The sequence below is a fragment of the Chlorocebus sabaeus genome, chromosome 1, assembly GCF_047675955.1.
Source record: "Chlorocebus sabaeus isolate Y175 chromosome 1, mChlSab1.0.hap1, whole genome shotgun sequence".
Taxonomy (NCBI): Eukaryota; Metazoa; Chordata; class Mammalia; order Primates; family Cercopithecidae; genus Chlorocebus; species Chlorocebus sabaeus.
In genome coordinates this window covers 71520963-71536463 of record NC_132904.1, presented here as the reverse complement: position 1 = coordinate 71536463, position 15501 = coordinate 71520963, and the positions used below count along the sequence as shown (strand labels likewise).

General features: G+C 46.8%; 1 long non-coding RNA gene across 1 annotated transcript; it reads right to left on the bottom strand.

The window, feature by feature from the left end:
• Nucleotides 1-603: 603 nt before the first annotated feature.
• Nucleotides 604-15440, bottom strand: LOC103248047 (uncharacterized). Its single transcript, XR_503122.3, has 2 exons — nt 3052-15440; nt 604-2438 (listed from the first exon to the last, which is right to left on the bottom strand). It is a non-coding gene; the product is annotated as an uncharacterized lncRNA (long non-coding RNA).
• Between the last annotated feature and the right edge of the window lie 61 nt (nt 15441-15501).

The following is a 15501-nucleotide window of genomic DNA, read 5'->3' as shown; positions in this document are numbered from 1 at the left end:
CTGGCTCCACCAGGACCATGTGAGTTTGGTCCTTCCTTAAGCTAAGGCAGAGATTTGCAAAACAGCGATCCTGATAGTGTCTCTCCTATAGAGTTGTTATAAAGATTGAATAAGTTGATACAGATAAAGTGCTCAGAACAGCACCTAACACATGTTAAGTTCTTAACAAAAATTATCTGTTAGTGGTAATAAAAATCAGCTGTTAGCTAATTCATTTTGTAAAGCCAGAAAGAAAGGGGAAAATATTGGTGTGGCCTGTGGAAACTCCATTTGGAAGGGAGAAATGATGATAGAGTTCACACCAACAGCTTTGCTCTTGAGCAAAAGATTTGGAGTTAGAGCTGGGTTCACATCACTTCACCATGCTCAATCTCAGTTTTCTCATCTGGAAAAACTCCATCTCAAGGGAAGATTGCAAAGAGTTCTTAAATGGGTAAAGCACTGAGCATGGGGACAGGTACTTAGAGGTGCTCAGTGAATGATAGCTACTTATGAAGCTCTCCTACTCCCTTCCCAGTGACACAGACCTTGGCAGGGAGTCTGCCGATGGGGAGAGCAGAGCTGAGGTTGGGAGATTTAAGTGCAAAGTTTTTTGAAGAGCAGGGTGCTATAGAGGATTGGGGCAGGAGGATCACCCTACCCCAAGTCCAGGCTGGCCAGAGAAGGAAGGGAGGCCAAGAAAATCTGCAGGAATAAGAGGGATCCAAGGCTGGAGGCCTCTGCAAAGGTGAGGGAAAGGGGAGGGGCCGGGAGAAGGGTCTATGGTGGGAGAGGAAGGTTTCTGAGTTTCATTCAATCAGAGTTTTCTGAGTCCTATAGTATGCCAGGCACTGTTGTAGCACTTTATATACATGAGGTAATCCAACTTCAGCCCCTCCCTGCTGCCCATCCAGGGCATGTCACTCCCACAAATCTATGAGGGCCTTGCAGACCATAAACCAGTCTACAAATCTCTGGCAAGGTTGGGCAGGAAGAATCAGAGGGCCAATCAGAGTCCCTCTATCATGCATGTGAATTGAGCAGGATGGGGAGAAACTGCTGGTTTCTACAAAGGAGCCCAGAGGAACAAACTGTGGAGTTGAGTTGTAGCCATGAGCAGTCACATGTAAGAAAAAGTTGTGCTAGAACAGAGATTTTGAGGAAGCAGAAGCTGTGAGACAGACAGGAGAGAGGGAAAGAATACACCTATGAGTAGTGGAAGGTGAGCAGATAGCAACAGAGACCCATTGACAAAGAAATGGAGGAGAAGCTAGCCCCCAAGTGACCTGTGTTCCTTCCAGTGTGCAGGTTCCAGTTCCGGTCCCCAAAGTTGGCTCCTTCCCCAACCCACTTGGTTGGGCTCAAGTGGTTTGCTGTTCTTTGCAATGGAGTAAATCCAAATAAAGCCTATTCCCATTTTGCAGATGAGAAAACTAAGGCTGAGAGGGAAAATGACTTCTTCTTGGGATCCACCCCTGTCCCCCATCTCCCAGTCCCTTTTAGGTTCCTACTTGGGAGACTTGACATTCACGCAGGAAGTCCCCACAGTGGCTAAGGGGTTTTAGGGCTTGATGAGAAAGCAGGGAAGGGATTCACAGGATCCAGGCAGGAAGGACGAGGGCCAGACCTGAGCAGAGGGGGTAAGAATGAAAGTTGTCTCTGAGTGGATCCTAGATCTAAATAGGACCCAATAATCTCCTTGGAGACTCATGACTTCCTAGTAAAGTCAACGCCATCATCTCCATTGTACAGCTGGGAAAACTGAGGTTTGAAGAGGCTAAGTCACCTTCCCAAGGTCACATAGCCAGTAAGAGACAAAGCTGAGGCTTCCCCTCTGGTCTCAGACTCCAAGTGCAGGTCCTTCCTGCTGCTGTAGCTGCCCGTCTTTTCTGGAAAATCAGCTTCACTCAGAGAAGAGCTCTCAGCCAACCTTGCTGTAGAATGGTTGTGGCCTTGGCCCAGTCCAGTTGCCTCCCTCCCTGGATCTTTGCTGAGTGGGGAGGGGGTCCACTAGATGTCTGAGGTCTGCCTGCCTGCTCTTCTAGTGGGTTCCAGTCTCTCCACAGCTGGGCACCATCCAGGCTACTCCCCATCCTACCTTCTTTCTCTAATAATTAATCTCCAGCCAACAGTCCTAGCTGCAGTGCTTTCATCATCCAATTACCAGAGTTGCTGGCACAATAAATCTTAGTCACACAAATGCAGGCAAATCTGCAGCTATTTTCATGGCCATTACAGTGCATAGGACATTGGGACTCAGGTCATTTGCCTTTCTGACATGGAATCCTGCCCCCACCTCCTATCTTCCCCATCTTCTTTCATTTTTCAGTGGCAGCTGCCTCCCTCCCCTATCATCTCCCAAGCACCTGCTCCTCCCTTCCCCTCTTGGGCTGTAGGCCAAAGATCAGAAGACTGTGTGACCTCGGCCAAGTCAATTCTCTGACCTTCAATTTCTTCACCTATAAGACAGAAATAGCATGATTGACCTTATTAGGGTTTTGTGAAAAGTAAATAACCCAAGTGCAGTATACATCTCACTGGCGGCAGGTACGGCCTACTTCAGTGGTCTTTGCTATTTTTTTTAATAGCTATGTATATAATTTAATGTATATTAGGAAAGATATATAAAACCAATGATTTCATGAATATTATTCCTTAGGAGACCATTAATTAGGTATTTTCATAAAATATGCTAAAGAAAATTATTAAGAATCCATGGATTTAGCAAAAATCATGGAGGAGGCATATGAATGAGAGAAACTTGAGAAACGTTAACATAATGGCTGTGTGCTGCTTGCCTTCATCAATATTTGCTCTGTTCTCCACCTTCCCTCAGTTTCCGCAGAGGGGTATGTGGCACCCTACAGAAGGAGGGGACTCATTCTGTTCTGAAAGGCTAACTTGCTCTAGTACATGGCCCTTCATTCAAGTGAGAACCACCTCCCTCCCCCTGGGGCCTGTCCCATGCAGGCCCTGTGCTGGGTGCTGGGAACACACAGCTCAAACGGCAGCCCTGTGTTCAGGGAACTCCCAGGAACTCTTCTCTGAATCTGGCAAGGGAGCTGTCATTACCTTTACTTGACAGGATGTAGAGCAGGACTTTCCTTGAGTTCTGGATTTGTGGAGTTGCAGTGAAGGCCCAAAGCTGAGAACAAGAGGCTGTAAGACCACACTCTGTAAAGAGAGATATGAAGGAGCGTACACCTGCACACACACACAAAGAGAGGACATAGGAGGGAAGAGGGGAGAAGTCAGGGTGGCCTTGTGAACAGTGTGGTGTTTGTGCTGAGAGTCACTGCCATGATGGGGAATGGAGAGTGTGCCCAAGCCCTGCACAGAAGCTGGGCGTGCCTGCCAGAAAGGGAGCCTCACCTGGCATCCGGGCAGAAAGCCTGCTGCACCGAGAACTCACAGGCCCACCATGGGGCTGCCACTGAGCAGCACAGAGGTAAAGGAGTATCCAGTGGCAGGAAACCTGCTGAGAGGGTCTGGTCCGTCCAGTAAAGCCTTAAGGGAACATGGTGAGTTCTGCAGGAAGAATGCACAGGACTCTCTCCCAGTGTTTCCTGGCTGTAGGCAGGCATGGAAGATGACAGGAGTTTCCATGGCTCCATGCAAAGAAGCACACAGATTACAATAGGGGAAGGATTCACAGGGCTGTTCAGATGGCCTCAGACCAGGTAAGACTGACCCCACCTAAACAAGAGGCTGAACCGTGGGCCTCTGATGGAGTCCAAGGAAAACTCAGCTGCCCATCTCTGAGTGTGGCTTGGCAACAGCAGGCACAGAGGAGAAACTGAACATTGTGCCAGGAAAGTCATGCCCACCAACTCCCAGCTAACAACAGGTCGGCAGAGTCCATCAGCCTTGGAACCAGAAGCAGATCCCATGCTCACATGCACACACACATAGAACTTCTTCATCTGTAAAGCCACCATCCCTCTTGGGCATCAATTTCCCCCTGGGGACAAAAGAGTTTCAAAACTGACAAAAGAGTTTCCAAGCAGAGACTGCTGTTCTGCCACCAACCACAGGCATTACTGCTTAAAATTCCAGGGTGCCTGTGGCCTGCAGGAAGTTGGGGGAGATTGCCACCTGGTGGTCAATTTTGGCAATGCCATGGAGCTTGTAGCAGAGCCTGGGATTAGGAGTCCTCAGGCTCGCCTGGCCTGACTATCTGTATGACCTTGAGTAAGTCACTTCCACTCTTGGAGACTGTTTTCTCAACTAAAATGGGGAATAATGATGCCAGCCTTGCAGAACCATAGTGAAGATTAAACCCGCTGCACTACTGTGCCTGTCTTGAGCAGGGCCTCAGTAAAGGTTTGATTCACCTGGGGCTTGTTCCCACGGGATATGAGCAAGGGTCAGCTCCAGGAGACAGAGGGGGAGGTGAGCCACGCTCATGGAGATCCCCAGCTCCCCAGGTTTCTTTCACTGCCCGCCACCCAGGACCGTCTTTCTGTGTGTAAGGAACTGTTCTTAACCTAAACCTGGACAGCTCTTTGGATTCCAGAAGTTCAGAATTGTGAAATGCTGATTCTAGAGTCTGGATCAGGAGAGCTCATTCCAGGCCTAGTTCTTTTACCAACTTGCTGTATAGCTTTAGTCAGGTCACCTGGTTAATATCTGAGCTTTTGTTTTCTCTTTGTACAAAGCAGGTAATGATTCCTGCCCTGCCTTTCGGCTCTGCATTGTGCTATAACTCACTTTTTTACCCTCAACTCTTGAAGGAAAGTCTGTTACATGCACATGCTTGCGCCTGGTGCTTTGGGGAATGAGGCAGCAAGGGCAGCATCAGAGTCTGGAGCAAAACAACTCAGTCACAGTCACAAGAATGCAATAGCAGCAGGAATTAAGAGTGAGAGGTGATCAGAATATAAGCTCCCAGGAATTCTCAGGATCTTGGGAAAGACTCTATGCTTTGCACAGAATATAGGATGATGACTTGCAAAATCTTTTTCTTTTTTTTTTTCTTGAGACAGAGTCTCACCGTGTCACCCAGGCTGGAGTGCAGTGGCGAGATCTCAGTTCACTGCAACCTCCGCCCTCCGAGTTCAAGCAATTCTCCTGCCTCAGCCTCCCAAGTAGCTGGGATTACAGGTACCCACCACCACGCCTGGATAATTTTTTGTATTTTTAGTAGAGAGGGGGTTTCACCATCTTAGCCAGGCTGGTCTTTAACTCCCGACCTTGTGATCCACCCACCTCAGCCTCCCAAAGTGCTGGGATTACAGGCATGAGCCACTGCACCCGGACAGTGACTTGCAACATCTTAAGAAACTGAGGGAAAGTGTGATCCCAGAAGGGTGGAGGAGCAGACAATCTGAGGACTTCCATGTTACCCAGATCTCTGACTCACTAGAGGGACTGTTCTGGGACTTGCGGGACTGTTTGCTGGGAGCCTCACTCCCACATGGGAAGGACTGACTACAATATTATTATCCATACCTATCCACCTGAAGTTGTTCCCGAGCCTTGGACAGAGCTGTGCAGGGCCCATGGTCTCCTCTGACTACTCCTTACAGATACCTCAGATTTTAGGCTTTTGTCTTGCTAGCCCCAGACAGTCTTACAGATAATATGTCCTAATTTCTGAAAACAAATTCAGACCTAATCTCGTTTGGTAAAAGAGACCAAAATGATGAGTTCTCAACTCTGTACCCAGTTCAGGTGACCCTCTCAGGCTTGGGGACAAAGCTACTTGCCACTCGCCACTTACCCACAACTGCCCACCCTATCATTTTCACTTATATACACACTCATTCAACAAACTCTGTGAGGCCCATACTCTGTGCCAGGCCCTAGGCTGGGCACTGGGAACATAGAAAGAATCAGATGTGGTCCGTGTCCTTGAGGAGCTCACAGTCTAGAAAAGGAGCCATATATAGCAACAGAACATTCCACACAGAATGGGCAGTGCAACGTTAGAGGGGGCACAGTGGAAGGCCAGAAGTGGGCCTACCTGATCTGTGGTCAGGGCAGGCTCCCCAGTGAATGGCATATTTAAGTTAGATCCTGAGAGGAAAAGGAGGAATTCTATCAAAGAAGGAGAAAGAGCATTTCAGACAAAGCAAGGTGTACACAGAGGCATAAATACTGTGACCTGTTCAGGAACATTGGGCTGTGTATGGAGGACTGTTGTGGGAGATGAGGTAGAGAGATCAGGCCCTGAACACCAAGATAAAGGCTTCATCCTCCTGGTGAAGGAGTCATTATGTGGGAGAATGGATTGGAGGGTGGCAGGGAGCTGAAGGAGCAGTGAGGACCTGCTTGAGCAGTCTTGACTAGATGTGGCAGGCCCATAGCCTTCACTGCCTCCAGTCCCCCTAAGTGGGTCACTGTGGTTCCCTCAGACACAGGAGAGACCCCTTATGGCCCCGATCCCACTGACAGACTCTGCCTCCCGGGCCCACTGGCCCTGCCCAGACATGAGAGTGGTGTATTAGTCTGTTTTCATGCTACTGATGAAGACATACCCGAGACTGGGCAATTTACAAAAGAAAGAGGTTTAATCGACTTACAGTACCACATGACTGGGGAAGCCTCACAATAATGGTGGAAGGCAAGAAGGAGCAAGTCACATCTTACATGGATAGCAGCAAGCAAAGAGAGGGCTTGTGAAGGGGAACTCTGCCTTATAAAGCCATCAGACCTCATGAGACATTTACTATCACGAGAACAGCATGGGAAAGACCTGCCCCTGTGATTCAATTACCTCCCACTGGGTCCCTCCCACAATATGTAGGGATTTAAGATGAGATTTGGGTGGGGGCACAGCCAAACCATATCATTCTGCTCCTGGCCCCTCCCAAATCTCAGGTCCTCATGTTTCAAAACCAATCGTACCTTCCCAACAGTCCCCCAAAGTCTTAACTCATTCCAGCATTAACTCAAAAGTCCACAGTCTAAAGTCTCATTTGAGACAAGGCAAGTCCTTTCCACCTATGAGCCTGTAAAATCAAAAGCAGGTTAGTTAATTCCTAGATACAGTGGGAGTACAGCCATTCCAAATGGGAGAAACTGGTCAAAACAAAGGGGTTACAGGGCCCATGCAAGTCCAAAATCCATCAGGGAAGTCAAATCTTAATGCTCCAAAATAATTTCCTTTGACTCCCTGTCTCACATACAGGTCATGCTGATGCAAGAGGTGGGTTCCTATGTTCTTGGGCAGTTCTGCCCCTGTGGCTTTACAGGGTACAGCCTCCCTCCTGGCTGCTTTCACAAGCTGACATTGAGTGTCTGCAGCTTTTCCAGATGTACAGTGCAAGCTGTCAGTGGATTTACAATTCTGGGGTCTGGAGGACAGTGGCCCTCTTCTCATGGCTCCACTAGGCAGTGCCCCAGTAGGGATTCTGTGTGGGGGCTCCAACCCCACATTTCCCTTCTGCATTGCCCTAGCAGAGGTTCTCCATGAGAGCCCTGCCCTTGCAGCAAACTTCTGCCTGGACATCCAGGTGTTTTCATACATCCTCTGAAATCTGGGCAGAGATTCCCAAATTCCACTTCTTGACTTCTGTGCACTGGCAGGCTTAACACCATGTGGGGCAGGAACCATCACATACGCATTGTGCACACATTATGGGCTAATATGATTACTGTAGGAAAAAATAATAATGAGGGCAGCTCCCATGTTTTGAACACTGTGGAAACTGCCAAGGCTTGATGTTTGCACTCTCCAAAGCCATGGCCCGAGCTCTACATTGGCCCCTTTCAGTCACAGCTGGAGCAGCTGAGACGCAGGACACCAAGTCCCTAGGCTGCACACAGCACGGGGACCCTGGGCCCAGCCCATGAAACCATTTTTCCCTTTAGGCCTCCAGGCCGTGATGGGAGGGGCTGCCATGCAAACCTCTGACATGCCCTGGAGACATTTTCTCCATTGTCTTGGGGATCAACATCCGGCTCCTCTTTACTTATGCAAATTTCTAGAGCCAGCTTGAATTTCTCCTCAGAAAATCGGATTTTCTTTTTTATCGAATTGTCAGGCTGCAAATTTTCTGAACTTTTATGCTCCACTTCCCTCATAAAATTGAATGCCTTTAACAGCACCCAAGTCACCTCTTGAATGCTTCACTGCTTAGAAATTTCTTCTGCCAGATACCTTAAATCATCTCTCTCAAGTTCAAAGTTCTGCAAATCTCTAGGGCAGGGGCAAAATACCACCAGTCTCTTTGTTAAAACATAACAAGAGTCACCTTGGCTCTAGTTACCAACAAGTTCCTCATCTCCATCTGAGACCACCTTAGCCTGGGTTTCATTGTCCATATAATTATCAGCATTTTTGTCAAAGCCATTCAACAAGTCTCTAGGGAGTTTCAAACTTTTCCACATTTTCCTCTCTTCTTCTGAGCCCTCCAAACTGTTCCAACCTCTGCCTGTTACCAAGTTCCAAAGTAGTTTCCACATTTTTGGGTATCTTTTCAGCAATGCCTCACTCTACTGGTACCAATTTACTGTATTAGTCAGAGTTCTCTAGAGGGACAGAACTAATAGAACAGACATACAAAGGGGAGTTTATTAAGTCACATGATCACAAGGTCCATAGTAGGCCATCTGCAAGTTGGGGAGCAAGGAAAGCCAGTCTGAGTCCCAAAACTGAAGAACTTGGAGTCTGATGTTTGAGGGCAGGAAGCATTCAGCAAGGGAGAAAGATGTAGGCTGGGAGGCTAGGCCAGTCTAGTCTTTTCCCATTTTTCTGCCTGCTTTATAGTCTAGCTATGCTGGCAGCTGATTTGATGGTGCCCACCCAGATTAAGGGTGGGTCTGCCTTTCCCAGCCCACTGACTCAAATATTAATCTCCTTTGGCAACACCCTCACAGACACACCCAGGATCAATACTTTGCATCTTTCAATCCAATCAAGTTGAGTCCGTTTTAACCATCACAAGTGGGAAGAAGGCAGGGAGGGGAACAAGCTCACTTTATCTCCATCTCAAGCCCATTACACAAATGCATTCTAGATCCTCTCAATAAGCTAAGAGGTGAGAGTTGTGCTCACTTTACCGAGGAAGAAAAGTAGGCTCAGAATTTAGTGAATTGCCCAAGGTCTCACTCAGCTAGTTAAAAAAGGCAGTGGGTGGGTGGGGAGAGGAAGGAAGGAGGGAGGGAAGGAAGGAGGGAGGGAAGGGAGGGCTTAAAAAAAGTGCTAAAACTTGAGTTAGAATTTAGAATTTAGAATAGTGCTAAAACTTCTGCTCAAAGCTCCTCTTCACTGCAAGCATAACCTTAATTTTTCTCTCTTCTCTAAGAGAGAAATGACATTCTCCTAAATGTCATTTAAGTGTTTTCCTCCCTACCTCCCAGTCTTGTCACAGAAAATACATTTTACTATATTCCTATCCCAAGATCAGAGGCCCCACTATCCAGTACAGAGGTCTTTTTCAAGAGTGGTCTAGAGTGCTCTAGGCAGAGCAGGCATATCCTAGAGGCATCCCCGCATAGCCCTGAGAGAGGAGAACTCAGAATGGCTCACAGGCCCAGGTCAACCTCTTTCAGACAGTACAAGGAGAGCCAGCCTTTGGCCCCAGTATCCCCAAAGAAGCCAGGCAAGGACTCCTCAGCCCGGCATCCTCAGGCAGCCATGATTAGCCCTACCTCAGACACCCCAAACCAGGATTTCCCAAGGTCTACCCTGTGCTAATTAGAAAAGGTGCCCCTTCTGACAGTTGCAGCCTTATAATTCCAAGGGCTGGGAGCTCAACTCTTGGCTGGATTTCAGGCCTCATTTGCCTCTTGGTCAGATACCTCTGTATGGGGCACCAACAGTAGCAGCCCTGCTCAAACACATCCACCTATCCGAGCCCCTGAATCTGGAACCTATCTGTCCCTAGCTGGTGGAATCAGCCTCAGCACCTTAGCAAGTATAAGTGTGTCTGCAGCCCCATCAAGTTCAGGAACTCTGACAAGGATCTGCCCCAACTCTGGGCCTAGTACAAGACCTATGCCCTCTCATTTGGAATGCCTGAAGCACTGGGATACTCACTGGCATTGGAAGCAGACATGGAAGCCTACCCTCCCAAGAGCTGTAAGGACATTGTAGCTTTCCTCTAAGTGAGCATCTTCATATGAGGGGTGGAGATTCTTGACTCTGGCCTCAAGATTTATCTTTCCTGTTAGGTCTTCCCTCACTGATTTCTACTGCCACCACCATGCTCGCCTTTGGGAGCCTCACTCTCCACTTTCAGGGCTCTAGGTCGGATGTGTTTACCCAACTATTCCTTACAGCCATTGACACAGCAGATGCCAGGCTAGAGTGTTCAGACCCGGCTTTAGAAAAGGTTTCTGAGCAGCAACAAAGAACATACTATGAACCTGGATAATTGGACTGGCAAAGTAGATCTTTCTCAGCTCCAGTCTGGGATTCTCTCAATGGCACCTTCCTGAATCCATGGCTCACTTTAACTCGGGCTGCTGGGGATCATCCTTAGGGTCACTTCAATGCCATAAAGTCTCAAATGAAAGGAGTATGTCAAGAAAGGCAAGTGTGTCCTATCCTGCCCAGGACCTACCTTTGAGTTTCCAATTTTGAAAGATCTCTGCTTCTCCAAGTGATTAAAAATAGAATGGCCATTAATTCTTTCAACAAATACTTAAGTCCCACTATGCTATGGGATGGAATAATATGGTAAACAAACAAACTTGGCACCCCCCCCCCAAAACTCATACCTGCCCATAGGACTTGGCGTTGACCCAAAATTCATGGCCTATAAGCATAATTCAACTTCAAAACAGAAACCTGAGCTTCCGAACCAGGCACATAGAGTAGCAGGAAAGGCACTGCAGCTTCTTGACAATTTTCCAATGCCTTGACCCCAAAGAAACCCGAATCTGGGGTCGCTTAGGGGAGGGAGCTAAGGAGAGAGGTATCAAGAAACACAGGAGGACCTCTGTCTTTGGCCACAGTGTGGCCACCAAAGGCAGAACATGAGAGTCCAGATCAGACAAAGGGTCAGGTTATTGTCTGGATGATGGGTACAATGAAGCCCCACACTTTTCACCCTTGAATCTCATATTTGACCCATAAACCCATGGAGTTCAGCAATCTCTAGCTTGGCAACTGTTCAGACATAGCTTATGCTCTGAGGTCTGACCCTTGTTCTCCCCTTTGCAAGGATAAAAAGCCCCTCCCACACAGCTGAGTCCTTGGCAGCGCAAGTAACTCGAGGTCTGTTTGTCCACAGCCTATCCAGTCCTCGGGTGAGCCCAGAGTCTTACAAACATGCTGTATGGGTGGTGAAGCATCCTGTGCCCACTTGTCCAGATCCATGCTCATGCTATGTTACCTTTATTGGAAAGACTATCAGTAGGAATTCCAGGTAATTACTATGTCATGAGAAAGCTAAATTTCTGACCAGGAAGGATACAGCTGACTAACAGACTAGAGACACAAGTTGGACACCTGTTTGGGAAGTGAAGCTTGATTCCATAGGAACAATAGTAGTGACAGTCTGTATTCCTCCTACCTCATGAGGCTGGCAAGAGTGTGAGTAGGAGGTAAGTCAATAGATGAAGAAGAAACTACCATAACATAATTCTACTCCAAGAGTGGTCTGTGCACCCGCAGCATCGGCATTATTTGGGAACTTGTTACAAATGCAAATGTTCAGGTCCCATCCCAGATTTACTGAATTAAATTCTTGTGGAGGGGGAGGCTTGAGGGGCAGTGAGGCCAGGAACCTTTTTTTTTTTTTTTTTAAACTTCTACAGGTGATTCATATGCACACATAAATTTGAAGGTATTGCTAACACGTCTTAGTTCAGGCTACTATAACAAAAACACATTATACTAGGCAATTTTTAAACAGACACTTATTGCTCAGAGTTCTGGAGGCTGAAAAGTATAAGATTAAGCTACCAGCAGATTTGGTGCCCCGTGATGGCTTGCTTTCGGCCTCACAGATGGCACCTTGTTGCTGCATCCTCACATGACTAAAGGGCAAAGGGGCTAACAAGCCCCCTTGGGTCTTTTATAAGGTCACCAATCCCACTGATGAGGACTCTGCCCTCGTGACCTCATCACCTCCCAAAGACCCCACCTCTTAAGACCATCATCTTGGGTGTTAGGTTTCAACATATGAATTTGCAGACGACACATATATCCAGACCATCACATACACATTGTGCACACATTATGGGCTAGTATGATTACTATAAGAAAAAATAATAATCAGGGCAGCTCCCATGTTTTGAACACCTTCTATGTGCCAAAGGTTTAAACTTTTATCTAAAAAAGTTTTATCTATCTCCAAGTTGTGACTCAGAGATAAAAGGTATTTTTATTATTCTTTTTTTCTTTTTTTGAGGCAGGGTCTCACTCTGTTGCCCAGGCTGGAATGCAATGGCGCAATCACAGCTCACAGCAGCCTCAACCTCCTGGGCTCCGGTGGTCCTCCCACCTCAGCCTCTCGAGTAGCTGGGACTACAAGTGTGTGCCCCTACACCTGGCTAAATTTTGTATTTTTTTTTTTTTGTTGAGACAGGGTTTCACCATGTTGCCCAGGCTGGTCTTGAACTCCTCACCTACCTTAGCCTCCCAAAGTGCTGGGATTACAGGCGTGAGCCACCATGCTCAGCCTATTCTAGTTTTTACAGATGAAAAACCTATAAAGATATTTTCCCAAGTGACTCAATCTTTCCAAGGCTCAGTTTCCTGATTTGCAGGCTGGGGACAATGTTTTGCTTCTTTGACTGTTGTGAGGATTAGGGATGACATGTGAAGGACCATCCACATTGCAATGGTAGGCTGAGACCTGGCCAGTGGGTACAGCTTCAGAGACTGCCCCATAGTGGGGAAAGGCAGAGACAGGGTTACTGGCTGTAGTCCCAAACAGAATCTATCTCCAACTTGTGACTCAGAGATCTGCCTCGTGTCACTTGGCACTAAGTCAGCTTCATCTGCTGTCAAGTTCTGTTTACCCCTTAAGATAATCCCAGTTCTTGTTTCTGAGTCTATTCCTAGTTGGTGACAACAGAAACTATGTTTAGGATGACTCTGAGTCTTGGAAGCCATCTGATCTGAAGGTTGGGGGCACTGGAAAATAATCTCCAGCTAGGTCTGGGCTTCTGAGGAGAGAAACGAATGCATTTCTCTTGGATAAAATGAAAGGGGAAAACCTTTGGTTTGAGAGGCGACTCTAGTGCACGCTAAGACACATTATTACAGTTGCCTCATCAGCTGCCTCTTACCAGCTGCTGAATGTCCACCATGTTCCAAGGACTTAACAGGCACTATCTCTGCCTCATATCAACCTGCAAGGTAAGCATTGCCCCTCAGTTCTGCCTCTTCTTTGCTGTATGACAAAAACAGAGGTTTTTGTCATACTTACTGGTTGTGTGACATTAGAACATATTGTGTAACCCTGCTGAATCTCAGCTTTTCTAGCTCTAAACAGGCTTGTTGAATTAAGTGAGAGAATGCATAACCCAAAGCACATAGTAGGCAGTTTACAAATGTTATTCCCCTTGAACTCTTCTTCCTATACTGTAATATGCCTGGCCTTGTGGTAGGCACAGAGGACAGAGATCACTTAGACCAAGTCCCTTCCCAACTACTTGGGGCTGAGATTTCCCTCTTCCATACCCAGGCTGGGTTGTTCCTCATAGCAGGGGAGCAAAAGGTCTGGGGCACAGTCAGAAGGTTGGTGAAAATCATCAGGCCTGCAGTTGCTAAGGATGGACTGAGGCAAGGCATGATGGCCCTCTACCTTGGAGTGCCCTCCTCAGTGGGCCCTGCCTTCTTCCCCTCTTTCTGCATCACTCTCATTTTTAGCATCCAACTGTCAAACCTTGCCAGTGCTGAAGGATAATGGAGATCAAAGGGAGGATGGCAATTTATCTTCTTCATATTGACACAACACTTCACTGTTTGCTAAACCCTTCTGAGGATTCACTAGCTCATCAGATCTACACCACTCTCTGGTGAAGGGGCTGGGCAAGGGTTGTGCTCATGATAGAGCCAAATCAACTGGTTCCCAGGAGGGCCAGTGACTTGCACAAAGTCATCCATCAGGTTACTGACAAGCTCTAGGACAAGGACCTTGAACTCCTGGCCCCTCCTAGTCCAGTTCTCTCTCTGTTCTAGCCCAGTGTCTCTCCTGGTAATGTACTGGTAGGTAATAGTGTTCATTAAACTTTAGTATTTAAAGTAATTTCTTGGATAATCTTCATGTGACATCACCAACAGGTTAACAAAGCCTTTAAAGCTCATAGTGATCGGAACCTGCAAACACGCCACTAGAACTTAGCGAAGTTGATCAACCTGTGATTGTGTTGCCTACCACTTAAGATGTGTATGCTGCCTGTTGCATGGCTCTTGCTTCAATTCCAAGAGCAAACTTTCACTTTGGGAGGTACTGTGTCAGTTACTATCACAATGTTCATTGCTACTTTTGATCAACTTTATACCCTCGTTCCAGAGCTTAAAGAATTCACTACTCCAGACAGATCAATCATGGGAAAAGAGGGTCAAAATGCTCCATGGTTCATGGCTGACTGGAACAAAATGAGCAACTTCAACACAAGTGCAAAGTCGCTAAAGCTGTCTTCTGATACATTACATTGCGTGCAAGCTGAGTGGCAATCCAAAGCAACAAATCACCAAAAGGTTTAATGCTCTACTATCTGCTGTCAGGTCTGGAGGTGTCTCTGTCAGTTGATCTAGATCCTGTGCTTGACTTTAAAGAGGCTGCATCATGGTTAGCATGCAAAGGCCTTGACATCAAAATCACATACTTTTGTTTTAAACTTGATGCTGACCCAAGCCTAGGGATGACCCCGTGTGCCTTTATAAGCCAATTTAAACTCATTGCCACATTCTCTGAAATGACACCATATGTGATAATGCATAGGTTCACTGAGGAAGGTTTCAACCATGCAGCTTTGTTGCCTGGAGTAGGTCGTGACATCATGAGGTTCCTGAGGGTTGGAAGATGCCTGACTGAGGAACATGGTGAGGAACTATTTCCTTTCCTCAAAGTATTTAGGCTACGAGGATGTGAGGAATTATCACCCACTAAGTCCCCAAACCTCTGCATGGCTGTAAACGCATGCAGATGGAAACTGGACACGTCATTCAGGGACTATCACTCAACCAAGAAATCTTTGTCAACACTGCCAGATCATGATATTGATAAAGCAGTCTCAAAGCCACACCTCAAAAAGGCACTTATAAGCAAAGAGGATGAAGATGAAGATGGATTACAAACTACATACAACGTAACCAGAGAGGAGATCAAGGTAGCTGTAACAACACCCAAGCCAGGCAATGAGCAAGTGGGGATTCTATCAAGGCTTCTTGAGGCGACAGAGGCAAGAGAGTGCATGCAAACTAAGGAAAAAAAAAAAAGTTAACTCCTCATGGCTTACATTTCAGTTCCAGGTAGTGACTAACAGGTTTAGGTACCAATTAATCAAGTTTTCTGTGAGGATGGGTACTTAAATTCTTTTGGTTGAAAGCTATATATATAAAAAAATAAAATTTATATATAAATATATTTATAAATAAATATATTTATATATAAA